The sequence below is a fragment of the Cryptomeria japonica genome, chromosome 3 (assembly GCF_030272615.1).
Source record: "Cryptomeria japonica chromosome 3, Sugi_1.0, whole genome shotgun sequence".
In the NCBI taxonomy this organism is placed as follows: Eukaryota; Viridiplantae; Streptophyta; class Pinopsida; order Cupressales; family Cupressaceae; genus Cryptomeria; species Cryptomeria japonica.
Window position 1 is genome coordinate 710,358,192 of NC_081407.1, and position 11,050 is coordinate 710,369,241.

Here is an 11,050-nt window from a genome sequence, read left to right on the forward strand (position 1 = left end):
GTGAAGTCTAGAAGGAATAACATTGGGTTGAAGTTTTGAAGTTGTTTTTAGGTTTTGGGTGTTGGTGTTTGACATGGAAAGTTGGTATAAGATCTACTAAATTTTTATAAATTAATTTTGTGGATAGTTTCTCAAAATGTTTTATTTCAAGATAAGCCAATAATTCCTAAAGGAATGAGTTGTGAACAAATTGTTGTTGAGTTTAGTTGAGTGATTGAAAAAGGTTGTGGTTTTCCTCCTTGTAATGCCCCGCCAGGAACCCCGAAGGAAAACCCATTGTTGGCATTATAATAAGTTAGGAGATTGTTGGCATTACAATAAGTTTGATGGTTGATGATATTGAGAAGGTTGTTGGAGATGAATGATATAATTGATAAAGGATGATTACTGTCTTAATATTATTGATTTTGTCATTGATGTCAAGCAATTGATTTTCTGATTCAATATGATGTTGCCATACCTTAAAAAGTATGTTTTGGTGAGTATAAAGATGTCAGTAAGTGACACAGAAAGAATGTGAAAATAAAGGGGAGTAATAAGTTATTCAATGGGAAACTATTACTGAGTTAGATAGTGATGAGATTATGATGTTTTGATTGTTTTGATATCCTATATATATGTATTTGAAGACTGAACAAGAAGGGGAAAAGATTTCATGTAATAGAATGAGTAAAGGTTTGATACTATTCTATTATACTGAGCAAGGAGTTAGTCGGTGAACTCCAAGCACTAATACATTTAGCCTAAAATTCTGATGGAGAAGGTATATTGTGATAAAACTTGTTTTTTTTTGAAAAAATGCCCGATTTCGTCGGAATTCCGATGATAATGCAATGACATTTAGGGTTTTTTAGAAAAAGTGCCCGCGTTCGTCAAAATTTCGATGACAGCATGCATTACTTAAAAAAAAAAAAAGGACCAAGTCATTTCATAAATCCTACCTCTTTACAAAATCCCGCCTCTCATTCGTCTTGCCTCTATAGTGAACCTGTGGGTTTAATCATGGCGGGGAAGATCAATATTGGTGTGACAAGCTTGTTGCCCGATGAAAAATGCACCAACATTCCAAATCTATTGCAAGCATTAGATAACAGCATGGCACCTTCCGTAATTAAGAGCCTTATTGAGGAGATCAACGAGAGGGAAGAAGAGCACAAGATCACCGGTATAATAGTAGACGCAATGACATGTTTCGAGTTAAAGGTGGTAGCCGATTTCTATAAGATTCCTCTCTTTTCTTTCCACGCATCGCTCGTCACCAACTGTGCCATCCGCTACTTCATTCTGAGGCTCATCTCTCTTGGGACCCTTGCTTAGGATGGTAAGACAGAGTCATGCTTCTTCATAAGTTTTTTCTTTTCCTTCTTGCGTTTTGGTTAGACTAGTTGTTTTTGGTGTTATTGAAGGAGCTCCCAAAGAAGAGAAGAAAGTAAGATATATTCCCTCCATGCCTCTAGAATTGAATAAGGATGGAATAATAGAGAAGGGGGAGATTGTTAGAGCCGTTGACAGGTTGCTGGTGGGAGAAGATGGCGCAGAGATAAGGAAGCACGTCACCAAATTGATGAGAAACAATAGAGATGTGGTGAAGGAAGGAGGATCCTCATTCAACAACTATAGTAAGTTTCTTCACCAGATGAAGAAATAGCTTCTTGACTGAAATATTAGGCCGTCACTTCTTTAGTTTATTAGATTTTTTGTGGTGTAGAGGAGAAACTGGGAGGATATGTGGTGATTCAGATTCATTTGGTTTATTGATTCTATAATGGTAAAATTTCTATAAATTATTTCTTTTTCATTTTCTTTTTTAATCCTTTTAAGGGAATGTCTTAATGTGTATATATATAAATCGCATAATTTTGTATGAGATTGGGCTCATCATGTTTGTCTTGTTTTAACCTTTTATATTTATCTTTAATCATGGTTAGAAGGTGGCTTGGTTAAGACATAAAATTAACATCGAATATCCACCAAGAAACCCAACCTTTTGGCTTCTCATCGTGAACTACCTCTTTCATCTCCTTGATGAAGGTGTTTGCCAGCTACACTATGCTTTTTTATGAGAATAAGAATGAAAGTTATAAGGAATTCTTCATACACTATACCTCCATGTAAATGTTTACCTTGGAAACATTAAGGATTAGTGACCTATCGTATGGCCTTTACAACACCATCCATTACACTTATGATAGCCACATGAATGTGAAAAGATAATTAACCGAAACCTACCTTGGGATCTCCTTGGCCAATCCGAGGGAATACAATATGAATGAAATCCAAACTATAGATTCTCCCAATGCTTTTTGTCATTCAAAATGACCTCCAAAATGTATTGTTCATAGGTATAGTTGGCAGTCGCTCGTACATCGTGTAAGCTATCTAGAAAATTTCAAATGGAGCATGTAATATTTTGAACTTTCTAATTTACAAATTTATGTGTGCTAATTGCATTTATTTAAATTTGAGAATCCACTTCACATCTATATTAGCAAGATTCTTCTCTTTACAGAGATTCAAACTATTCAAGGAGGCTTAAAACTTAGCCTCATATTCTGGACCAATAGATAAAAAAAAATTGAAATAGCTCACAAAATCTCTTCATTATAAAAAATCTTAGGTTTATACCTAGCCACCCCATCAAAGTTCAGTTTTAAAGCCAATAAAGGGAGGATTCCATTTTATCATTTCTTTTTTATATCTTTTGGAGATTTAAGGGCCACTAACATAGTATGTCAAAGTGGATCTGAAAATGTATCATTTTTTTGTTAGTTTATCGTCCCACTAAGGGAAGTTTAAGAATCATATTATCTGATTTTTATTGACCAGTAGCATTTTGTAAATATCAATTATTATTATTTTTAGATTGAATAAAACAATTAAATATTACAAAATTGAAGCTATATAAATAACTAATAAACATAACTGAATCACTAGTAGTCCAATAACTCAGAAAAAAAACAAATGATAATAATTATGTTCAATCAAAGATTCTTTTCTTTAATACCTGCTCAATCAAAGATTATTTTCCCTTGACTCAACCTAAATTCCACACACAATTATAGGAGGTCTCGTTATCCATGTCACTTCCCATAAGGAGTTTCCCACTCGAAGCATATCATATCATTTTAATGCACCTCCCCACTCGAAGAATATCATTTTAATGTCCCTCCCCATGATAATTATAATTTTTATCTATGGAATTGGCTTCTTCTTTGTTCATTCTCTAAGCGTTCTAACCCTTTATCTCCTCCCTTCAAACTTCTCCAAAAATAGCAAGAATTAGAAAAATTATCCAATAATCTTTAATATAGATAACATGTTAAAAAAATTAACTGTCACCAGAGTTAAGATCCTAGAAATGTTTTATTCTTTTTGCGTTGAGTGGAACATAACACGCGTCACCTTGGTATCATTAATTTTTTTGCTTCCAGACAAACTAAAAGTGATAAGATTGTTTCGGTGTAAGCCATTAAGAAAAGTGGTCACTGATTTGATGGCTGATCAACTTCCCTCCAGGTGTGGGAGACTCTACCGGTAGCTTACACATCAATATGGTAATCATATCTTCATATGCCACGGCCGCAGCGGGGAATGGGGGCCGACATTGATCAATCAGTCATTGGTAATGGGAGACATTATTTTAAATGGTATGAAAAATTTCCAACTATGGCTAGATAGATCATGCTTTGGTTTTCAGGAAGCCATTGGAGTGAAGTTGATTGCGTCTTCTGGTGTTAGATAATTTGTATTTTCCTCATTGTAGGGAAGATAGGTTGTGTACTTCATATTTTAATGCTTATCTTGAAGGAGATCGGATGTGTGGTGGACATTTATTTCAAATTATTATTGTCCTACATGACCTATATAATCAAGGGGTTCTATTTATAATCTCATTCATTCATATTGTACACTTGAATTCATTGATAGGAATATAGTTTATTCGTGTCATATTGATCTTCTCATTTTGTTGTGCTTTCCATTAGACCTCTAGATCTTGGGTGGCCATCTCCATAGTCAAATCTTAAAATATTTACCTTTCTAGATTCTATAAAAGAAATGGTTTTATCAAGAATATCATATGGAATAGCTTCTAAATATTTGCATTTGATAACAATATTGTTAGACCATTTTTCTTTATAGGAAAATAATCTAAACTAGACTTTTTTTTTCAAGCTAAGACAACACAAAGTAAGGTAGTACAATAATCACTTTGTAAAAATAATTAGCTAACATATCTTCTTTTCGGAATTTTTGTATTTAGTTCTTCCTTTGCAAATCAACATACCCTATTTTGGTTTCCCAAATATTTACTAAATAACTTTGAAGATAAATTGGGAAGAGAATCCATCATATAGATATTTCTTTTCAACAGCCTTAGATGACATTGTTTTGTCTATCATTTATTATAATAGCTAATACCCAATTTTTTTATAAGATAACAAGCAAAACCTCCTCTTCACAAACTATGTTTTCCTTAATAATCCAATAATGAAAAAAGTAACCCACATAAAAATTACTTACTCCCTACCATGAAGGCAAAAGAACATCCAATTTAAAGATTGATGTACCAAAAGGAAAGAAATATCACCTCAATATCTGTCTTGAACTTACACATTGAATCTATACACACGAGAATCCCCTTAATAACTCTCTCACAACTTTCAATGCTAGAAGAATGAGTGTTTTCACAAGACTTTCATACTATGATATTTATATCAAAATTCACTTGCATAGTTTTAGAGTCAAGATAACCCATTCTCATGAGTAGTTTACATGAACCCCTCATAAGAATGGATCACTTAGTACTCATTTCATCAAAGTGATTCTCATAGCGGTGAAGCATTAGGGATTCCTAGGAGGTCACCCATACTAATAATACTCTAAATCAAGCACATTTAACCATGTAGATTGTCCCAAGATCAAACCCATTCAACTTGCCACCCCATTTGCAAAACCTTCATCAAGTGGTGTGCCTTATAAACCATTCATTGTAGAGCAACTTTAGCTTATCCATTGACAAGTGGGAGGTGTTGATGTGTTTTTTATGCACATGTGAACGTAGAATAAAATACCCAAAAGTATCTTATCCTCTCTTGAAAAAAGTTACTCAAATGTTGGAGATTTGCTTAAGGATCACTTGAGACAACTCGAAGGTTTTGGTATGTCGGGTCACGACATGTGGATAAACATATTTGGTTGATGTGATTGCCGGTATCACAAGGGGACTAACGTTGAATTGTCGAATGCTTGAGCAGCTGGAACTTGATCATCTGATATTTCAATCTCGCGATGCTTTTTGTCCTAAACTAACTTGAATTGAAAAAAGGGCAAAAGGTGAAGTGTTAATAAAATCTATTCTAAGGCCTAGACTGTAAGAAGATGGATCCTAGTTTATCCCTTTAACCCTGATTAATTTATTTAGAGTGTTTAGTTCCATTTTAATCCTTTCTTTTACAATTAAATATTATTGAAAAATTGTATTATTGTTCCAAATTTTGTGGATATTTAGGAGACACAAATAAAATATAAATGTAATCATTCCATATTTTTGTAGGAGATATTGGAATGAGACTAATAGGAAGAGTAGTAAACATGAGTCACAATGAGCACTTTAGAATAAATCTAAACATTATAAGGAAGAGTAGCTTGGAAAAATAGAAGCGTAATTTATTTTCCAATATGCAAGATTATTACTTGGGAAAGAATCATGAGGAAGGATTCATTAATGAAATGGTCATTAACAAGATGGAGAGAATAATAATTAGGAAGAGATAGATTTCACATGCTACTAGGTGACTAGATTGGAGAGAAACTAGAGGCAAATAATTTAGCTTGGCCATGACACAAAGTCTTAGAATAGATGCCAACCTTGGTGAATGGAATGAAAATCCCAAACAATTAATGAGTGGTGAGACAAGTAGAGGCATGCATCTATAAATTTTGTTTTGAATATATATAAAGTAAAGAAAAAATGGGACTAAAACCAAGGGAAATTCACATGGAAAGGATATGATGAAAATCAAAATAAATAGTTTGAAGATAATATTAGTTACCTAAAGGATATTCCACTTGATTATTTGGTATATCATAACTATTTTGACAAATTTTGAAACCATTAGAGGTACCTTTTACTTCTATAGATGAGGTATTCATTCATGTTGAAGTTGTGATAGCTTATTTGCCTCTTTATAGACAACAAATTATCCATACAAATTATCATATATACTTGTAACCTCCATCCCAAACCACCTATTTCACTCTTCTTCCTTTGTGTACCTCTTTTATTCTTCCATTACCTCTTCGCTTACCTAAATTCAATCCAAAACATAGCATATATAGCATCAAAAAAATTCCATATTTGATTAATATTATCCACAACATATCGAAAAGACAAATACCACACTTACTGTGTCATCAACCAAAAATAATTTACTTACATATTCAAAGAGTTCAATAATGGAGAAACATCCATGCAGTGCTCTACACATGTCCTTGAAGGTTCAAGAAATACTTATCCTCTATTGGTCCAAACTTTAAATCACTTTCCATGCATGAAAATAATTGCAACCATACACAATTTCCCACCCAATGGATTCTCTCAAACTAGTTTACTATCTTAACATATGGTCAAGGAAAAGCGGGCCAAAATAGGAATCCAAGTGTCTTAAAAGCCTTCAAGACCATAGTGGTGAGGATTGAATTTCTTTCTTTAGTGGTATCTTTCTGTAGATTAATTAGTTGGGGATTGTATTAGGACCTTTTCCTAATTAAAAAAAATATATAAAGATTACATCCCTAAATATTGCATTCATAATAGAATAAATTTCTGCAATATTGACACTATATTCATAATAGATTTATAGTGATGAATAAATAAATATTTAAGATTATGAAAAAATTGACGTTTTCTTTCTCCCAACCGTCATTGGATATTGGGTGATCTTTGAGGCATTATGTCAAATAGTTCATGTGCCTTATCTAAGCTTACATATTTTGCATGCATGTGTACCTGGGCAGTTGCACTACAACATCTATACTCACTAATCACATTTGGTTGGAAGTTTCTAAATCCATTTCAAACACATCTTGTGCATATCCTACAATCTATGCTAACGGTGATTGTCTTTAATGGCTTCATTGTGTGCATAATTGATTGGCTCTTCACTCCTAAGACCTTCAAAAGTCTTTACTAGCTTCATTGAGTCCTTTTGTCTTCCAAATTCACCTGCACCAACTTGAATTCTCCTTCAATGCTTGATTGCCTATTCACTTGGAATTGAATTGATTTTATAACTAAGAGATCACTTGGTTTTATATGTCTTGAAAGCATTTTATCCCGATGGCTTTAAATTAAAGTACTTTCTCTTCTATCTGGTATTGGTGGAGTAGGTCCTTTTATGATATGTAAGTTGAGAATATTTTATGAAAGGTCCCTAAATGAATACACTTTAAACTAATTTTAATATACCTTGAAGTGTGCAATATGGAAGGTTTGTATTCTTAATCTCCTGCCCATTTCTTAATTTAAAAGATGATATATTTATTAAATATCTTTATTAACTTGATTTCTCCTTCAATTCTTGATGAATTCTTGATTGCACGTTCACTTGGAATTGAATTGATTTTATAATTAAGAGATCACTTGAATTGTAGGTAAACCCCTTCAAATGACAGGGTAGGCTTCCTTTTATACCTAATATATGTCTTGAAAGCATTTTATTGTGATGGCTTTAAATTAAAGTACTTTCTCTTCTATCTGGTATTGGTGGAGCAGAGGTTGCATTGCATCGTCCTAGGATACATATTTCTATAGATACAACACAAGTTAAATGTATCCCAGGTCAATGCAAAGCAACCTCTGCTCTAGAGGTCACCAAAAGATAGAGAAAGAACTTTAATTTAATGCCATCAAGATAAAAGTCTTTAATCAAGACAAATAAAATTTGAGTTTGATTGTCATCATTTACTTTGCCAAATTCTTCACACGTAACTCCTGAATCAATTTTCTACTCACAAGAATTTTATTATGTCTCAAATATAGCGAAACAGAAGGCTTCAAATAGTAAACTTGAACATGCAACTAAATCCATTGACTAACCAGAAGAACAAAATTAAGAAATGGTTTGATCATCTGAGAGATGTTGTAGACTTGCAACACACCAACTAAGTTTTTGCGGGTAAGAATTTTTTTTGTTTTGGTTATGGTTGTGGTGTTTATAGGGAGACATTTACAAATTTATATCTATTTTCACTATTTAATAGTTTATGGGTTTGTAATGGTAATTTAATGTTCTTTCATATTTTTGTATATATTCTTTATAATAGCCTATTATATTGATTTGTTCTATTATGCATAATGGTGTGGGTCAGACGGCTTTGTCGTCGGTGCATGAAAGCATTGAACGAGTTCTTTTTTTAAAAATTACATGAAACATTTTTAAATTATTTGATTCAGTGTTATTTGCAAAAAATGATTATCAATGATGTTTCCTTTCTCCAAGAATTGTCTATGACCTTTCTGTCAGATAATATGTAACATCAAATGACTAAATCTTTTCATTACAAATGCTTATTTTATTTAATTATTATCTCAGCGTGAATTAAAATTTATATTTGTACGGAAGAAGAACATACAAGTCCAAGAGTCATGTGGAAGAAAATTTCCTAAAAGAAAGCAAGCAAGCTTTATCTTGAATGACATGGAAACAAGCTCATCAGTTGCCTAGAAGAGAGCAATTGGAGAATGGCAGAGGAAAGTGTTTAAGGGTGATAAATAGATAGATAGTATGCAATACAAACAAACAATGTCTGGAGTGTCTGATGTGACGTCTCTAATTTATGTCTGGAGGGTCTAACTGGTTTTGGAGTTCCTACGAAACCTATTGGGCCACACTTGGAGGAAATCAATGTGTTCATGCAAGGAGCACCTTTTTTCTATTATGAGAATGATACTTTTGCACCTAGGGATATTTGGAAGTCAATATCCAAAAATTTCTATAGTGTGGAACAAGAGTTGGCGGGCTCAAAGTATAATTGTCAGCTTTCAGAAGACCAAGAGGTTATGTACACAATCTCCCAATAGAAGAGAGATTTCAAGAATTACCTCTCCCCCCCATGACTATTCAGGAAGCACTTCCTCAAATAGAGGACTATTGGCCTCCATGGGATCAAAGAAAAAAATTAAAGCATAGACTCTAGACGATGTGATGGTGTCCTCCGTGAAGAACTCTACACTATAATTGAAAATTCATGAGGGAAACTGCAAGATAGTGAAGAGAAATACAATCTTGAAAAGTGGGAAGAATGGATCTTGGTTTGGGTGGGGCCAAGTCAGGTGGCTCCTCTAGAGGTTGATGAGATAGAAATCATATTAGGATTTGAAAAAGATCACACTCGTGGAACTTCGTGTGCGAGTGATCGATTGCGGTGTTTGGGTAATGCATTCCAAATAGATACAGTCTTGATGGCATGAAACTGTATCTATTTGGAATGCAACTGTATCTGTTTGGAATGCATTACCCAAACACTGCAATCGATCTCTCACACATGAAGTTCCATGAGTGTGATCTTTTTCAAATCCTAATATGATTTCTATCTCGTCAACCTCTAGAGGAGCCACCTGACTTGGCCCCACCCAAACCAAGATCCATTCTTCCCACTTTTCAAGATTGTATTTCTCTTCACTATCTTGCAGTTTCCCTCATGAATTTTCAATTATAGTGTAGAGTTCTTCACAGAGGACACCACCACATTGTCTAGAGTCTATGCTTTAATTTTTTTCTTTGATCCCATGGAGGCCAATAGTCCTTTGTTTGAGGAAGTGCTTCCTAAATAGTCATTGGGGGGAGAGGTAATTCTTGTGGTTGCTCTTGGGGAGATTGTGTACATAACCTCTTGGTCTTCTGAAAGATGACAATTATACTTCGAGTCCGCCAACTCTTGTTCCACACTATAGAAATTTTTGGATATTGACTTCCAAATATCCCTAGGTGCAAAAGTATCATTCTCATAATAGAAAAAAGGTGCTCCTTGCATGAACACATTGATTTCCTCCAAGCATGGCCCAATAGGTTTCGCAGGAACTCCAAAACCAGTTAGACCCTCCGGACATAAATTAGAGACGTCACATCATACACTCCAGACATTGTTTGTTTGTATTGCATACTATCTATCTATTTATCACCCTTAAACACTTTCCTCTACCATTCTCCAATTGCTCTCTTCTAGGCAACAGATGAGCTTGTTTCCATGTCATTCAAGATAATGTCTGCTTGCTTTCTTTTAGGAAATTTGCATGCAAGAGACTCTTCAACTTGTATGTTCTGCTTCCGTACAGATATAAATTTTAATTCACACTGAGATAATACTTAAATTAAATAAGCAATTGTAAAGAAAAAATTTAGTCATTCGATGTTACATATTATCTGACGGAAAGGTCATAGACAATTCTTGGAGAAAGGAAACATCATTGATAATCATTTTTTGCTAATAACACTGAATCAAATAAATTAAAAATGTTTCATGTAATTTTTAAAAGTAGAACTCGTTCAATGCTTTCATGCATCGATGGCAAAGTCGTTCGACCCACATCATCTCTCATCATCGGAATTCTGACACCCACTACTGAAACGCCCGACAAGGATGCTTTGCATCCCATGACACTCCTCTGTTGGAATTTTATACTTTGGTGTCAGAATTCCAACGACAGCCTGAGATGGCGATAGTATTCATTCGCAGAATGAGCATGCATGGTGGCCGTCAAAAAGGTTGTGGTAATGTCGAAATTGCGACAACCACGAGGATAGTCAGAACTTCTGATGCAAAGTTTTTGACGACCATTTTTGTCGGTAGTGTGACAAAATGTGGTCGAAAATCTGATGATTGGCCATCAAAATCTTGACCCAAATGTACTAGTGAAGGTTACCGGTGTCAGTTAATGAAAGAAAAAGTCACCAAGAAGATAATGTCTACCGAGTAATGTTCAGTATTTATCGAGTATCAATCAAAGTGGCACTACCACCTAACCATGTAATTCCCAAATGGAATCACC